Source organism: Harpegnathos saltator, unplaced genomic scaffold (assembly GCF_003227715.2).
Source record: "Harpegnathos saltator strain DR-91 unplaced genomic scaffold, Hsal_v8.6 scaffold349, whole genome shotgun sequence".
Classification (NCBI taxonomy): domain Eukaryota; kingdom Metazoa; phylum Arthropoda; class Insecta; order Hymenoptera; family Formicidae; genus Harpegnathos; species Harpegnathos saltator.
The window spans coordinates 131034-149410 of NW_020230149.1; the positions used below are offsets into that span (position 1 = coordinate 131034).

Sequence of the window (18377 nt, forward strand, 5' to 3'; positions counted from 1 at the left end):
AAGGATAGAAATACATATACAGGGTGTCTTATAACTAACCTGGCAGAGCTCGTGGAGACATAGAGCAGGTTAAGACAAATATAAAAGTCCCATACCGTTTTGTGAGATTCGCAATAATTATCGAGTTATTAATGACAGAAATTAGAGAAATGAGCGCGCACCGAGACGTTATGGGAGGACCATCTAGCCGCTCAGGTTAGAGAGCACTGCCCAGTCGACAAAGGAACTGTTGCTGGTGCGCGACGAGGGGAAGGACAACGCGCCAATGTTTATGTCCTTACCTCGCCGCTCCTACATCCCGTCGCACCGCGTCTAAGCTCGCGCCGAAATGGCCGCTGAATATTCGCGATTACAATTACGAGATTATTTTATGAGGTACCACAGATAGCTCATATTGAATTGTAAAATTCAAGGTTCAAAAGTTCTTTCATCAAGGAAAACATCGAAAAGGACAAAGCGATAGAAAGCGATGAGATCTACAGAGATTCTCATCGTTTTCTACCGCAATCTATCGTTTTGCTGCATCGGATCCGAAAGAAATGATACTGCGTAAAGATAGAGTACGATGAACACTTTTCATCGTACTCTATTGTACTCTATCGTTAGGAGAATATTTAATTGTTAGAGTATGATAGAATTCGCGTAGAGACTCACCGTGTCCTATCGTTTTATTCAAGTCTACACGGAAAATATGTTTGGTTGAATGAACCTATTTTCTGACGAAATGAGAGAGAGAAAGAGAGAGAGAAAGAGAGAACGATTAAGAAATTTTGATTGAGAATAGCACAATTTTGTTTAAGTTAACCATAAACCTTGATGAATTAGATTCAGTGTTAATATTTTCAGTTAATATTTCTCTGCATCGTTCATATTTCATTTGCAAGCTGTATCATGGACCAAACATTTTTACCATATATCATGCATAAATTGTTGTCTTATATCGTAATTCTTGTCAGTGGTATATTAACGACAGAAGAAACTGAAAGTTCTGTATAGTACAATTGCGAAAAGAGGACCATCGTTGTCAATGGTGCACCAACGATACTCGGCAAAATTGACTCCTAGGTATAATCGTGATACAACGCAAATCCGAGTGTGTTATTTTGACATGTTATTTTTATGCGTGAAATACTATGCACTTGCCACATTGAGTCTCTGAATTGAGTCTAGACCTGATTCCGAATCTATGACTTTTTTGTTTTCGTTTGTTCTTCTGTCTTTCTGAATAGTGTCGCGGAGTCGGATTACCGCGGTTTTTATATCAATGATCGGAGGCAGAAGCTATCAGGGTGGGTAGAGAGATGGCCTTTGAGGAAGGGGTGAATTGGTCTTACAAGGAGATGCCACGAACTGCTAACTCTACTTTTGAATGAGCTATAGTGCATTCGAAAGGGGAGGTCGAGAGTATAAACCGTGTCAGAGCTTTTGGGTGTATGGGCTTTAGTTTCGGAGAAAATTTATTGTAAAATGATGTATTTTTCAGCTATACGGTAAGTACAATGGATAGCCATAATTTTGTATGAAGCGCGCTAGCTGTGCAGGTTAGGCATGCGGCTACTATTTTGCGTCCGTGCGAGCAGAGTTCAATTCCTCGTAGTGATAATTTTTTTTGTTTTTTTTAGAATAAATGATTGTTTATGAATTAATTGTAAATTTATTTATTTATTATTCGTTATAGTAAGAGAACGTATACATAATGAAAAATATCAATAAGTTTTGTGTTTTTATTGTACTGTGTCTTTATTCATTATAAAATTCCGACATCACTGTACAATGTTGCGGGTAATAATTTATATAAAAACATTCGAAGCATAAATGGATCTCACACCATGAACATTTTATAAACGAAAACTGCGTATTGCAGATACATTTTTTCTTATGTACATCCGGTGGAAAACACAATTGATTAACATTATAAAATATGTCACGTTTATCTGCTAATTTTGACGCGTACCAAGCGAATTCAATCATTTTTATATATCGCGGAGCATATAATAAATAATGAGTTAATGATTGAATTCGAATTGCATCATATCGCGAATTTAATTCTTTCTTTTTTTCGCTAACCATAATATCCGGACAATTTTGAATACGTTTTATAATAATTTTCACTTGCCTATAAAAATAAACGTCGCAAGGTTGGCAGATTGGTGTACATTTTGGCGGTATTATTTACAAATTGCATGTTGGTTTGTTTTCATCATTTACAAAAATTTTATTGTACATATGAATATTTTTTGACCTCCCCAAGAGTCGACAATCATCAAGAAGGAATTGTTTCCAACATACGGTTTTACAACTGTTTTTAAATATTCTTTATACAATTGAGAGGTCAGTTTACCCGACTTTGAACAAACGACAATAACATTTTTACATAATTTTACAAGTTCGTCAACTTCTGCTTTGACACGGACTCCAAATGTCTCTCCAGGTTCTTGTAAACATACAAAAACTTTATTTAATAATATTCCGGATTTTGTCATGGAATATTGAGCAGTATACGAATGAGTTATCTTATTTAAGTCGCCTATAAAAAGTTCTACTGTTTTTTCACCCTTATGTGTGTACGTTCTTGAAACATTAGCTCGGTACTCACAACCTGTTTGATCTGTATTGATAATATAATCAGAATCGTAATCCGTAGAAATTGATTGTATCAAGTTTTGAAATTGTATTGCAGATTTGGAAACTTCTTCTGGCGATTTCATTTCTCTTTTGGATACATAGCGAACGACGCTACGATTAGAAATGGCATAATTTTTAATAAAATTCGTTACCCAAGATGCCGATGCTGTAAATTGAAAAACGTTTCCTTCTGTTTCGTTATCTGCATCTCGAAATTGCATTGCAGTAGCCATAGCCCACTGCTGTAATTGTCGCCTTGTTAATAATTGTTTATGGTCACGTGCTTCAGAAAATCGATCATAGACACATTTTTTTATATTATCCAGTTTTTCTGCATAAGTGCCACCATTTATTACATCTTTTCTAAATCGTGCAATATCAGTTTTGTGGCGTAAATGTTGTTTAAATCGCTTTTGTAGACCATGAAAACTCCACGTTGGATGCTCGTTTGTGGTCATAACAATCTTTAATTTTGTATCAAAAGGCATTCTATCCTGATATGAAACTTTGACACATATTCTTCCTCCGATGTTGATGATGTCGATTCTTGCAGTTCCTCTTCTTGAATATTCTCTACTTCTTTTTCGTTTGATGAAAAATATTCCACATCTTCTACCATCATACATTTTCCTAACATTGAAACGAAGCTTTCGAATAATTTTCCAGCAACCTCTTTAGCCGAATGCGTAAATTTTTTGGGTACTTCAGCAAAATCAAATCAAATTTTATTAGCATATCTGCAAAAAAGGAAATATCTTTGTATATTTCTGCATATGTTCACAAATGTGAGTGTTTATAAAAATATACATACAAATTATTTAATTATTGTTATTTGATTATTAAATTATTTAATTATTTATTACCTTTAAAATATGTAATGCTGTCAGTTAAATCTTCTTTTGTAATATCACACTTTGCCAATGCTTGGATATGTTCTTTCAAAAACAAATCCACACTTGACCCTTCCATTTTTATTATATAAAATCAATTTAACATAAAGGATGCTCGCAGACTTGCTTACTGATCGACACACGTGAGAACAGTGAGGGAAATCCAACGGACTTTAGGGTTACGGTCCTAACGGTTGTTGCCTGTGCGCATGTGCCACAAGCAAATACTAAAAACTTCTTAAAAAGTCCGTTATATGATGCAATTCGAATTCAATCATTAACTCATTATTTATTATGTGCTCCGCGATATGTAAAAATGATTGAATTCGCTTGGTACGCGTCAAAATTAGCAGATAAACGTGACATATTTTATAATGTTAATCAATTGTGTTTTCCACCGGATGTACATAAGAAAAAATGTATCTGCAATACGCAGTTTTCGTTTATAAAATGTTCATGGTGTGCGATCCATTTATGCTTCGAATGTTTTTATATAAATTATCACCCGCAACATTGTACAGTGATGTCGGAATTTTATAATGAATAAAGACACAGTACAATAAAAACACAAAACTTATTGATATTTTTCATTATGTATATGTTCTCGTACTATAACGAATAATAAATAAATAAATTTACAATTAATTCATAAACAATCATTTATTCTAAAAAAAAACAAAAAAAAATTGTCACTACGGGGAATTAAACTCTGCTCGCACGGACGCAAAATAGTAGCCGCACGCCTAACCTGCACAGCTAGCGCGCTTCATGCAAAATTATGGCTATCCATTGTACTTACCGTATAGCTGAAAAATACATCATTTTACAATAAATTTTCTCCGAAACTAAAGCCCATACACCCAAAAGCTCTGACACGGTTTATACTCTCGACCTCCCCTTTCGAATGCACTATAGCTCATTCAAAAGTAGAGTTAGCAGTTTGTGGCATCTCCTTGTAAGACCAATTCACCCCTTCCTCAAAGGCCATCTCTCTACCCACGCTGTTAGCTTCTGCCTCCGATCATTGATATAAAAACCGCGGTAATCCGACTCCGCGACACTATTCAGAAAGACAGAAGAACAAACGAAAACAAAAAAGTCATAGATTCGGAATCAGGTCTAGACTCAATTCAGAGACTCAATGTGGCAAGTGCACAGTGTTCCACTAATACTATCCTTAGTGGGGTCTCGCCAACCTCCCAAAAAAAAAAGAGAGAAGCAGCTGCCAGCTGGGAGTGGACAACCCGAAATTGGGACCCCACGCAGATCATTGCAACCACCCTTTTCCTTGCGTGAATCAGCAGTAAGTAGTTTTATTTACTATTCTACTCTCCTTACCTCCATTCTTACTAATTCCACCCTTGTGGAACTACGGTTTTAGTGGGCCATTACTATCATTCGCTAGTAACCATCCATCAGGTCCTTCACCTCTTTGATGAAATAACAGACCCATATAATTTTGACCAACAATTGCAGTATATCAGAAACATAATTAGCATCGGAATAGACATAGATTTCCATCCAGACCCGACAATCCTACCATCTTTCTTATTTTCTCAATATTTATCCCCTGATACTCCTACCTCTTCTCCCCTACGTGCATTCACTCCTTCCACCCCTCCAATATCTTATTCTCCTGTCTCTTTTTCCGAACTATCCACTCCTTTAAATTCGCCATACCACTCCCGTTCCCCTTCACCTGATTAACTTCTTATTCCTATTCTTTCTCTTTCGATTCCTTCTTCTTCTATCCTACACACACACACACATATATACACACACCATTATTCAATTAAATTGTCATAAACCGCGCTGTAATACCATTTTATTGTTATATTTTAAGCCGCGCCATATATCATTTTGTTATCTTACTCATTTTAATAAATCTGTTTATATTTCATTCTTTTTTTCCAATTGATTTCAAAATCACCCACCCTTCCAACAGTCAACTCATGGTCCTATCCCCGGTAAAGGGATTCGCGTCCCTGACCGAAAAACGGACCGCTCGTCGTACGTCGGTGCCCGAGTAAAGGGACCCGTCGGGTCCCTGACCCGTTCACTGACACGTGTGTACGAACGAGGTTCGCCTTACTCGCGAACGAAAAGGTTGAGTTCCTCCTCTAGGACGTAACAATACATACAGTTTGCGCAAAAGTTTCTTATATAACTAGTGCATATGCAATATACAGGGTGGTCGCTTTTGGGGAAATGTCTATATTTGTATTTTTCTTACTCTACAAATAAGTGTTTAGATTGGAGGAGAAAGAACACGCTCTACTATTCTTACGCCACTACGTAACTGTATGGCACAGAGTGACCTGTGTCATCGAATCTACGTTTTAGGAGCACCGGCACGCAAGACTTGCTCTCGTCTCTCGTTACAATGTCGTGAAACACTGTACGACGAATCGTTCTAAAACGTAGAAGTTTTCCTCACATCCTCCTTCTTCTCTTCCTCGTTCTCATCGATAGGTATTTTATTGGTGACTAATAAGTTTTTTATACTACTAAAATTAATATATTTCGAAGTCTCAATATGTTTATGATTTCATGCTTGGGGCTCGTGAGCAGCGACATGAAATGTTCGCGCGTCTTAACGACCTCGGTATTCGGCAGATTAGATCGCTGACCAAATTTATCCCAGAACAAATTGAGGCAAAGCTTTGCAACCGAACGCAACCCTGAATTTACCGTGATGTTGTTTCTATCGAGAACAATATCCTCTGTTTTTTCGTATTCCCGCAGGTATCGCTCTTTGGCTTCTTCATCGTCGGTGCATTCAGCAGGCCATCCGCTAGCCTCCTGCTTAAGTTGCAGAAAGCAGTTGATATATCCCGCGAACATACCTCCCAACCGAGTACTTGGGTCGTATTGCGAAATCTTATATTTCCATATCTCGCTCACGGACCTGACATTATAGCCCTTCTCTATAACCTTCCGTAATTCACAGGATACTCAGGTACCCTCGAATTCTCGATCGGTCGGATTATCATGTGTGCACGGAGATTGGGAAATTGTCTCGCAGCAACTACGGCATAGGGCGAACAATAATTTTCCGCGAACGCGAAATGGGAGTACAGGGTGAAAGAGATCACGCGGAGCGAACACTTTGCACCGCACGATTCCCTCCACTCTGCTAAAGTCAAAATCGGGAGCTATACTAATCAAGGCGGAACATTCTTCCCACGTACACGTCCGGTCCGGGTGACCGAGCGGAAAAGAGCCCGTCTTTAGCACAAACGAGTACAAGGAGCATACGTTTACATAACGTATCTTCTCCGTACCGGTAATATCGCACCGGGTGACGGTTCCCTGTCCACCCCCTGACCACCGAAGAACGCTTCGCGAGGATCGAGAGGCTCAGTTTCTAACATCGTGTGATTCGCAAGGAAATCGTGCATCGGTTGATTGTCCTGCAACTCCCGATCGAAGACGCACTCCCACTTCTCCGTTACGATGTAACCTAGCTTCTGTAGACGAGATGTTGTCACGCGCATATGCTCGTATCGCGACTCAATAGTATCCCCCTTCACGGTGGTCGAGATCGGGCTATCATGATTCATCCTAAAACACGCGGGACATCCATGCCAAAAACACCCGTGAAATTGCAACACGTGTCTTTGCGCAGGATTCGTTGTCTCGTAATACCCATCGACGAGCAGCCCTTCCGGTATGCGATGTTCGCGAGATCTACCGGCATATGTTACAATATGACCGAGCTCGCGCTCCATCCACAACAACCATTTTAACGCTTTGCGGGATTGATTATTGACACGCCGATACCCACCCGAAGGAATAATACCTATCTCCTTTTCACGCAAAAAGTTTTTACGAAAAACTCTTATGCACGTAGAGGCGATGGTTGTGCATTCTTCAAACGAACATAATTTTCCACGATCCAGGAAAGTCTTACGGAACGCAAGACAAACCCGTCGAAGAATATCGACATCGTTCCGGCAATAGCTCACAATTTCCCGTTGGAAATCAAATTCTATGTTTTTGCGCGCCATGTCCTCGTGCCATTCTAAAAACCGCTCACGCTCAGGCGGTCTCATTGTTTCGGGAGAATAGTATCTTGCATCTGGTATCAGTCCGATGTAATGTTGATTTTCGGCAGTGTTAAATAAATGCGGAAATAGGCCTTTGCCTGCTGTATCTTTTAACCCGAAGGCTTTTGGTAATGCTGACAAGCGCATAAGCATATAATTAACACTGTCGATAAATTTTGTTTGCCCAACGGTTAACAATATAATCTTCGTACCGTTTAAAATAAGCTTTGGTTCCACCCGATTACCGCTCTCGACCAAGTACCATAAATTACGCATCGAATGCGCTTGCGTTGTGTGCGATGCAGATGATTTGTTTGAAACTCTTCCTCGGTCTCGTGACAAAATCGACGAATTGTTTCACCGGATTGTCTCGAAATATAAATCCCGCACCAACGACATCGCAATGTCATATCGTCTATATTCATGCAGCTTTCACATATCTGCTGCGCAACACAGAGCGTCACAACATGAGTTTTAACGTTTTCTGTGCCTTTGATCGTATCGTTTTGACACGTTTCAAAATCATAGAATACAAACGCGATGCGACCTTTTACGCGCTTACTTGTTTCTGTCGCTTCGCCAATGTCATTAACTACGTTTTCGTTTCCTACTCGCTGCGGATTCATCGTGTCGGATGAACCAGTGTCACATCGAAGTGGTTTCATATAACATAGATGATTCATTGGTTGCAACGCGTTGCAAACAAGACAAAAGATCTCATTGCAATTATGTTTGTTCCTCAAGTTTCGCAAACGGCCGCAGTCGCTGCAAACTTTCAGGATATTACAGATGCTCAAAGATGAAATGTCTTGGAGCGATTTTTGCGCGCGATGACGCTCGAAACACACCGACCCGTAAAATTCACGTTGACACGCAGCACATCGTATTAGTTCTACGCTCAATAACCTCGCACGCTGGAACGTCGTGACACCATGGACACGCGTTTGAGCACCGATGCCCTCTTTCCGGCTTATATCCGCTATTACAACGTGCACAATGGCTGCCCGATGCAGCTTTTAAATTTAATATTGGATTGTAATGCCGGGATTCTTCGTAGTACATAATATTCAGAGTCATTTTAGCTTCGCGCCCGTGGGAGGTGAGTACGCCGCTACCATCGTACATGGGGGGCGCACCACGTGCGAAGGAACTAAAGTAATAAACAACGATCACGATATCGTTGCTGGCAAGATAATACTGGAAACGCTCGATCTCAGGAATACCGCACCCTTCTTCAGGTATATAGACACCGGCTTTCCGTGTCAGTTCGATCACTAGGTCTCGTTGTAATATAGAATATTACTTCCTCACGGAATTCCATTTATCATGCATTTCTCCTGTGCGCACATTGCCGGGTTCGTTGTACACTATCGCGGCGACTAGCGAACGGGGAAAGCGCAAATTGTCAAAGTTGTTTATAGTAAGGATCGAGCGTTTCGCTATATCTTCGTGAGTTAGTTTATTTGATTTCTTTCCACGACCAGAAGCTGCCGCGACATTGAAAATATTAATTTTGAAATGTTCGAAAATATCATGACCTCCGGCACTCTGCGCTAACGAATTCACAAGATTCCAAATCTCGTTGTAGGTCAAGTCCCGAGCGGGACGAAGCGATAAACCCGCCGGCCCCCGCGTTAAGTCCGAAGAAGCAAGCGTCAACCCCACGTAGTTGTTCGCATCACCCGAATTTACCGCGTAGTCGTGGATTTCCCGAAAAGCATTTTCTAAATATTCAATAATGTTGGCGTCTTCTGAAGATGGAAGAATTCGAATATTCGACTCCCTCCCGAGAATATTAAATTTTTTATAATTACGCGATTTTTCCCCGAGTATTTCAATACATTTATATAAGGACTCACGATTGTTGACCGTGTCGGGTTTTACTGTCGCTTCGCACACTCTTTGGTCTTCGCTTTTGTCCCTTCGATGTTCTTTTGACTGTTCGTATCCACTACCCTGTTGTGCTGTAAATATGAATTGAAAATGTTATACAGGTATAAATTTTACACACAATTAGAATAAAAATACAACTAAGAGTATAAGATATTTTCTTTTACCTTTTCTTACCTTCGACTAGTGTAGCCTGCGAGATTCGGAAGTCCTGGATTTCACCAGCTTCACTTGCGTCTTGCGTCGTTTCATCGACTCCATTGTCATCGTAGGGGAAAAGGGGGCACTATAGGACACTTTTTATTTTGAAGCTCATATCTTTTTATTTTGAAGCTCATATCTTTTTCAATTTTTAAGAGATTGGTTCTCCGATTGAATTATAAGTTAGTTTGGTTGTTAAAGCTCAATATAAACGTATGGCAAAACAAACACATTTGACAGTAGTATGTTGTTTTTACCTTTTAAAAAAGTATCCCCTCTGTCCTAATCTGCCTCCCTGGAGGGGAAGTTTAGGACACCGCTGGGGCAGTTTAGGACGGCCTGGGGCAGTTTAGAACTGATAATGAAGAACCGAGATAATTTTCGTCTTCTTACTTTATTTATTGAAAGCAATAAATCTCTTGCTAGGCAACCTTGTCTTACAAACCTTTTTTAATATATTTTTTCTTTAACAATACAGTAGATAATTTGTAATAGGCAATCAAATAAACATTAATGTCCACCTTATTGGAACCTTGATTAAGACAGAAATCGGTCTCATAATTTTTTCTTAGATAATAAAATATCTACTTTCTATAGCTCTGTTTAGAAAATATTAAAGTGCTAAGTGTTAAAATTATTAACTTTGTAACAAATTAAAAAATAGAAATTAAACAAAAATAACTTCCTTAGATACGCAACAAAAGAAAATTGAGATCGGTAATAAACTTAAAATTAATCAACCAAGTTTAAAAGTAGAAAAATAAAATCTGAATGTAATCATTCCTGCAGTTCTCGAGGTGCTACCTGCATCGTTTGGTGGTGGCAGTTTGGCCAAGATATCCATAACAGTCACTGGCCATTTATCCTCCTTTTCAGGAAAGAAAAATTTGTAAAATCCTGGTTTCTTCTTCAAATAACAGTGAAAATCTTCAAATAACAGTGAAAACGTTAAAAATTTTTTCTTCTATTCTGCCAACAAAAACCAAGGACAAGTTATTTTTTTCAGATGAACATCTCACCAAACAAAAATCTCCAGGATTTAAACTATCTACGTTAATATTTTCTGTATCCAACAAAACATCATCTTCATCTCTTAATTCCAAATCGGTGTCAAAGAAACAATAATTTTCTTCTTCCGTATCTTTTGGACTAGAATCTCTTTTTGAAATTTTGGCTCTTTTTGCTTTCGATTTTTGTTGTCCTTGCTGAAATGTCCTTATTTTTCTAAGTCCTGACTTTTCTAATCTTTTCTGTCGTTCTACGTATGCTGCTTCTATTGCTATTTTCTCAGGTGATTCCGTCAAAATGCGTAATCTTCCCTTTCTTCTACCCCTTGACCCTTCCTTTCGCGGAGATGCTTTAGGAAAAGGTCTTATCATTTCAGGTAAACAAATCGGTTCAGGTAATACAGCATTTTCAATTAAAGTTGGTGGCTCTCTATTTCGGACAGCTGACCCACTAGCTTTCGGTGCCGATTGTTTTACTGGAATTTGAGTTGAATTACTGTTATTTGCGCACTGCTTACCCACAGCGCTCGGTTCATTATTATCTGATGATGCTTGATCAACTGTAACAGTAGTCTCCGTAGTGGAAATTTGTTCAAGGGTACGACTTGTCACCTCTGCACATTCGAAGTCGTCATTCGTGAAAGCATTTCTAGAAAAAGGGTAGATACCAGGCTTCTTGAACCCTGCAGTAATATTATTTGGAGTGAATGATGCGTTGTAAGCAGATGTCACTATACCGGCCAAGTCATGAATTATTATTGTCTTTCTCGAGTGGTTTAACAGCCAATCGTTTTGAGAGACAGAAATTTTTTGTTTAAAAGGTCCCATGACTGAAACATCGAGAGGCTGAAGCCTATGTGTGCAATGCGGTGGAAACGTGAGTAGAACAATGTCATTATTTCGGCAAAAATTTACGGTGTCTATAGTGCAGTGGCTTTCATGGTTATCTAGTAATAACAAGATCATATCTTCTTTGCTGCATCTTGTGTACTTTTTTAAGTGTTCCAGTACTTTCATAAACAATGATCCTGTCATCCACCCACTAGTGGGGCTATTAGCAAAGCCGATACAACCATTTGGACCTCCTGTGAGCATATGTTCATGAAATCTCGCTCTTGGAAAAATAAAAACGGGTGGTATCGAATTTCCAGCAGCATTAATAATTGCACACATTGTTATGAGTTGCCCTCTTTCGGCTGAGACACTTTGTTCTACTTGTTTTTGCCCACACTGAGCTATAACGTTAGGGGCTTGCACAACGGTCATAACATTGGTCTCGTCTAAGTTGAATATGCTATCCGGTGTAAATGTTGTCTTTTGAAGCGCTCTGTTTAAGTTGTTTTGAAATTCAGTTACATTATGCCGGTTGAAGCTGGTAGCTCTGGATAAACTCGTATTTTCTGGTTTACGCAAGGAAAGATTTTTATGCCTTCGCATGAAACCTTTTATCAACTCAATTCCAGCAGTTTGATTTTGCTCCCATAATTTAGGAAATTTTTTCAAAGCCTTAGCATATTGATATGCTAAAGTCCTAGCTTGACGATATGTTAAGCCGTAGTTCATTTTGCAACATTTCAGCATGTAATTTTCTAACATGTTTTCTTCTAAGTTATTGAATATCTGGCAGACTGAATATTTGGAGAAAAAATCTTCACTTTTAGACCTTTTGTCATTTTTAATATTTTTCAAGCGATAACCTAGTGTGCTTTTTATAATTCCGAAAGCATTTGCAGCTTTTCTGAGTGTCATCGTTTTATTCAAGACATGTTGCATAGCTTTCTTCAAATCTTCCTCGTTGACAGATGTATCTTTCTTCTTTTTATAATTCCGCACCATTCTTATACCTTAAAGGTAAAGAAAAAATATTTAGACGTGCAAACACAACAAATGACACAAAATTTCTTTTTGACAATAGTTACGGGGCACATAAGGATACGTCCTAATGTGCCCCGTAAATTTTGTCCAATACTGCCCCAACCGTAACCTTAAAAAAAAAAACGTAGGTAATATTTCATACCATCTCTTTTATTATGTCGTTATATTTCGTTCATTACAACGGAAAACATATAATCATAGCCAGAACATACAAGTAGTTTCTTTCTGAACGTTTAATATATAGATACTTACATTTGCTAGCCAAAATAATTACAATAGTCAGCGAAAATCACTAACAGCTTATAGGTTAGTTTGACAGCTGACAGCGCGTCTCACGTGACGTTCGTTGATTCACCGGTTGCCAACCAAAAAATGCATTCAACGTGAAAAAAAGTGACAAATTTGTTTTTATTCGAGATGTCCTAAACTTCCTCTGTCCTAAAGTGCCTTCTTCTCCCATACTCGATGATGTTACCCGTGACGTGAACAGCGTCGTCATGATTGATATCAATGCCATTTTCATTTATATTGCAGGCGATATCTTTGTCAGTTCTTGCTATTTTATTACAATTTGCTAAAATTTAACTCGATATTAAATACCAGGCTCTACGAGAGAATAATCTTATACTTATTTTTCCTTATACTCACGGGCAGATTTCGTTGACAAGGAAGCCTTATACTCGAGCGAAAGCGGCTCTTTAGATTTCCGCTTCGTACAATATTGGTGAGAAGTGAGAAAATGAAGAACACACAAACGTATTCGTGAACATCAGCATTTATTATACTTATTCTTTTATGTCACATCTGAGCGAAAGGAAATTACTTACAATGAGGAAAGGAGCATGTCCTGAACACGGTCACCGATATCTTCTTCATTCTCTCCGAGTAATCTTCTCGCTTCCACAATCTCGGCTGCGATCCCATGCAAGCGAGGATTATTTTTAAATTGCCCACAAGCGAATAACATCGCCAGTAGGCCACTACTGCACATGGTCGCGAATTTATAAAACACTTCATATGTCTTCTCATCATTATCACTCGCGAGATCACACAGATATTTTCCACGTTTGATTATTGGATTTGCTACCGACGCTGCGATTATACAGTCACGTACAATTTTGAAAAGCTGCGACATCTTCTTATACTTTCACGAATATCACGGAATAGGAATGTTGCTTGAAGCGATGGAAACAGTAAAATACGTCGCCGCAGCTTCGAACACTCTTATATAACACGGATCTTCCAAAATTTTTTGGAAACCGCCACGAATGCCTGTGAAAATAAGGCGGGACTAACTATACCAACGCTTTTCAGCAATATACTCGCCTAGTTTTATCGCAGAATTTGGTATTTGTTAAAGGATCACATTATTCCTGCTATAAAAGAATAACCCTTTTTCTTCTCATATCTATTTATATCTCACATTCTCAGACGTGAAAAATGCGAGTTCCGTGCGGTTCCCTTAGGCCCTACACGAAAAACGTTTTGTAGAATTGTCTGTTTATCTAAATTTAGATGTGTGGAAGAAAATATAATCAGTTTGACTAGGATAGGACTCCGGTTCTCAAAAGAGATGTAAAGGGCATTTTCTCATCCGCTGATTCGGCAAATATAATGTCTATTCCTGCGATAACATAAAATTCATCGGAATCTGCAGGGTTCGTGCATTCCGTTCAGTCACAAAAGAATAAACCTTATCACTGCCGCAAAAGAATAAACCTTTTTTCTTTTCGTTTTATAAATTCTCAGACGTGAAAAAATGTGCGCTCGGCGCTATTCCTTTGCGGCTTACACAAATGATTTGTAGAAATGTGTTTATCTAAACATAAATTTAGATATAAGGGTGGACGATATAATCGATTTTTACTACAATAGAGCCCGATTGGAAATTTTCGCAAAAGACTATAAAATTTATTTTCCCATCCACTGCTTCAACAAATATAACGCCTACTCCCACGACATCATAAAACCTGTAGAAACACGTACGCTCCGTTCTGAGAAATTCTAGGACGTTCTAGGCTTAATTTAACAAATATTAAGAAATAAATTTGTTGTATGCTCGCGGAACTACCCCTCCCCTTTTCTTTTTCCTATAAGAAGCCCATTGGGCTGAGCCCAAACCATTTGAGCTTCTTCAGCCTTAGTACTCGTTTTGCGAAACGAAGTATATTAGTTCTCGTGTTTTCACCTGTGGAGTAATAAGTTCTTGTGAGAAATATAATGGCAGATACTAAATTTAACGCAAATGCTGAATTTAAGAAGATTGCGTATGGTGATTCTGAGAAGACTCGCTATGAGAGCTATATGCTTCTCTCCACTACTTATCCACTCAACACTTCGGATACTAAGAGGATGCAAATCGGATTGTGGGCATCAAACGACTGGACAACATTCGAGCCTACAATAAAACTATCCGGCAATACCTCTACAGGGATTCAGTTCGACTTCGCCACATGGGAAAAGTTTAAGCAATACATGAAACACATAGGCGATTACTTGCACTCTGTAACCAGGGCCGTGCCGGAGCCCGTCCATATCAACGATGTGACCATCACCTTTACGGCGCATGGGGCAAGGGCAATTATGGTGACTGAAAATACGAAAACAGCTAAGGTGAACACCGCATCGAAGAGGATGCCTACCGATTCGTCCCAGGGACAGCAACCCCCGACGAAGAAACGAAAAGTCTACACGGTAAACATCGTTGATGTTTACCGTGTTGATGAAGGCAACATCTTTCGACGGGCTAGAACTTATAACAAAATGTATTGACGCTCGATGTGAACAACTGCAAACGTTTGCAAAACTTGTGAACGATTGCACCCTGTTTCTCGTAACGGAAATAGAACTCAGACTTCCCAAGAAAAACTTAGACGAAGACATCGTGAAACAGACGCTCTTTGCAAACTATCAGGAAATCGAGCAAAACATACGTTGGCAATTAAAAGATTTAACGTTTCTAGATACTCATTTCCACATTATATTTCAAGAAATTATCACGATTTATTTAAATAAAATTGTACGAGCAATTTTAATAAATGTCTCATCTTAATCATGAAAAATAAAATGTGAATGAATTCTATGAAAAATATCGTGCATTCCTTTCTCTTCGCCACTTTTCTCTTCCCTGTGATTTCTAGCTCGAGGTAACAAATTCCGTTGTAAACTTTTCGAGTTTGAAAGCGAGGGGACCCGCACAGGTAAAAATATTCGGGGTAGACATAGACCAGAGGTATCGTCTTCCAACAATCGCCGGGTAGTTTTTGTCTTCGAAATGATCCCTACCTGCTCGCACACGCTCACGAGAGTCGAGAGCCGGGGTCTCATGGTGGGGTCTCGAATCCCGTAAGTTCTAGAATTGGCCGAATTTTTCACGCGTGACGTCGATACTCTTCGTATGTATACAATATAGCTGGTTTCCATCAGGGTATAGTAGTAGCGCAGGGTATAAGGCGCTTGACTCTCGAGAGCCAACGGACCCAAGTTCGAATCCGGTCAGGGCCTACTACAGGATTTTTCCAGAGACTTCACACTAACCGCACTCACATACACACATATACGCACGCCGCACTCTCTCCGCTCTACGTATACGTCCTGAAATCAGTCTCTACCAAAAAGTAGCAGCAGAGTAGTGGTAAGACGTTTGACCCGAGAACTTGAAGTTCCGGGTTCGAGCCTCGTAGAGTGCCAAGGAGATTTTTCCAAAAGTAATATGCAAATTAACCAGCTGACCAAGAGCTATAGAATCACTAACAACGCCTAATATGAATAATAAAATATGAATAATAAAAATTTAATATTTAGATTACGCTAATTTTTATTCCGGTGATTCAAATTTCCGCCATTTTCAGCCTTGGAGGTAGGTATGGCCATTCAAAATATTCCTCCTCCAATCGACCTTCCGGCGCCGGTGGGCGTGGTCTAGTGGCGCCGGTGGGTCGAGTGGAAGGGGAATGTTTTGACTGGCCATACCTACCCCCATACTACTTTCCTCAAAACATCTCAGAATGAATTTAAGACTGTCTTGAATATAAAATCTGACTATGGATACCCATTTTAGACTTCTATATACAGGGTGTTATAAAAGTCCTGGAAGAGCAGGATAACTCGAAAAATTAGTTCTAGAAAAAATGCGAAATACTAGGTTTTTATGATTTTTTTCTGGCTATCTGGCGGTGACCTTGGATTTGACCTTGACAATGACCATGAAGGTTATTTCAAGGTCAGATCAATTTTTTTAAATGGGACCACATATTTTTGACCCCAGAAATGAAAAGAATGGAAAATTTTACGTTCGGATATGACCTTGAACACTGCCAAGTTTGACTTCTGAAGGTCACATAAAGGTCTAAACTTGTTTTAGGCTGAAAATGTGATATCTTCGAAAATGCACCTGCTAAGGAGCAATGTTACGCATAAGAATAAGAATGTAGAAGTCAACGAGGGACATTCAGCCATGACCTTGCCCTTATTCTCAAGATTATGAGTTAAGATTATTATTAAGATCAAACCGGACATTTTAGGACTGAAAATCCATACTTTTGACCTAAAAGTGTCAAGATTGAAAAATTTTACGTTCGGATATGACGTTTTCAACCTTGACCTTGTTCTTAAGGTTATGTGTCAGTCATATCAAGGGCAATTAAATTTTTAAGGTTGGAAACACATACTTTTACCCCCGTAATGTGAAGAGTGAGATTTTACGTTACGTACGAAGTGACACTCCGATTGTTGATAATTCCTCAATATCGGGCGCCATTTTGGATCGGTCATCTTGAATTTGTAAAATCCAACGTCGGATTCGATTTCAGAAACGACTTCAAAAACTCCTTAAACGAGATCCAATTTTTGTTATTCTTAAATATCGGCCGCTATCTTGAATCGGCCATCTTGAATTTGCAAAATCCGACATCGGATTCGGTTTTTGCGAGCTCAAAAATCCCAAGATCGGTATCCGAAAAATTTATACGCCATCGATAAAGTGTATGCTTCAAGGTTTTTATTTGTCTCGATTCTATCAGTGTCAAACAGATAATAGATTGTTTTTGAGTTTTCATCGATTTAACAAGTTTTGATGTCATTCTAGTCCGTTTTAAATTATTATCATATTATTATTAACGATCAATGGTACATTACTTATTATTTTTATTTAAAGGTAAAGAAACCGAATTTTTTATATCAAAATTTTGCAAATTTTTTGTTTTCAATTCCAAATGGCTTCTGTTACAGAGCATAAGAGAGTTTCGCTATTGATGATGAGAGGATGGGGGGATAGACAAAGGTTATACAGTGAAGTGAGATTGCTGTTCAATGAAAACTTTCGTAATGAAGGCGAAGGTAACGTAAAATCTCACTCTTCACATTATGGGGGGGTAAAAGTATATGTTTCCAGCCTAAAGAAATTAATTGACCTTGATATGACTGACACATAACCTTAAGAACAAGATCAAGTTGGAAATGTCATATCCGAACGTAAAATTTTTCAATCTTGACACTTTTAGGTCAAAAATATAGATTTTCAGTCCGAAAAAAGTCCGATTTGACCTTAATAATAATCTTAACTCATGACCTTGAGAATAAGGGCAAGGTCACGGCTGAATTTCCCTCGTTGACCTCTACATTCTTAATCTTATGCGTAATATTGCTCCCTAGCAGGTGCATTTTCGAAGATATTCGCGTTTTCAGCCTAAAACAAGCCTATATCTTTATGTGACCTTCAGAGGTCAAATTTGGCAGTGCTCAGGGTCATATCCGAACGTAAAATTTTCCACTCTTTTCATTTCCGGGGTCAAAAGTATGGGGTCTCATTTAAAAAAAATTGATCTGACCTTGAAATGACT

The 18377-nt window shown here is 38.8% G+C and overlaps 1 protein-coding gene across 1 annotated transcript in view; it reads left to right on the forward strand.

Annotated features, from left to right (window-relative positions):
• The window catches only part of LOC109504182 (uncharacterized), a 91987-nt gene that overhangs the window by 32030 nt on the left and 41580 nt on the right, over positions 1–18377 (forward strand). The window lies entirely within an intron of this gene.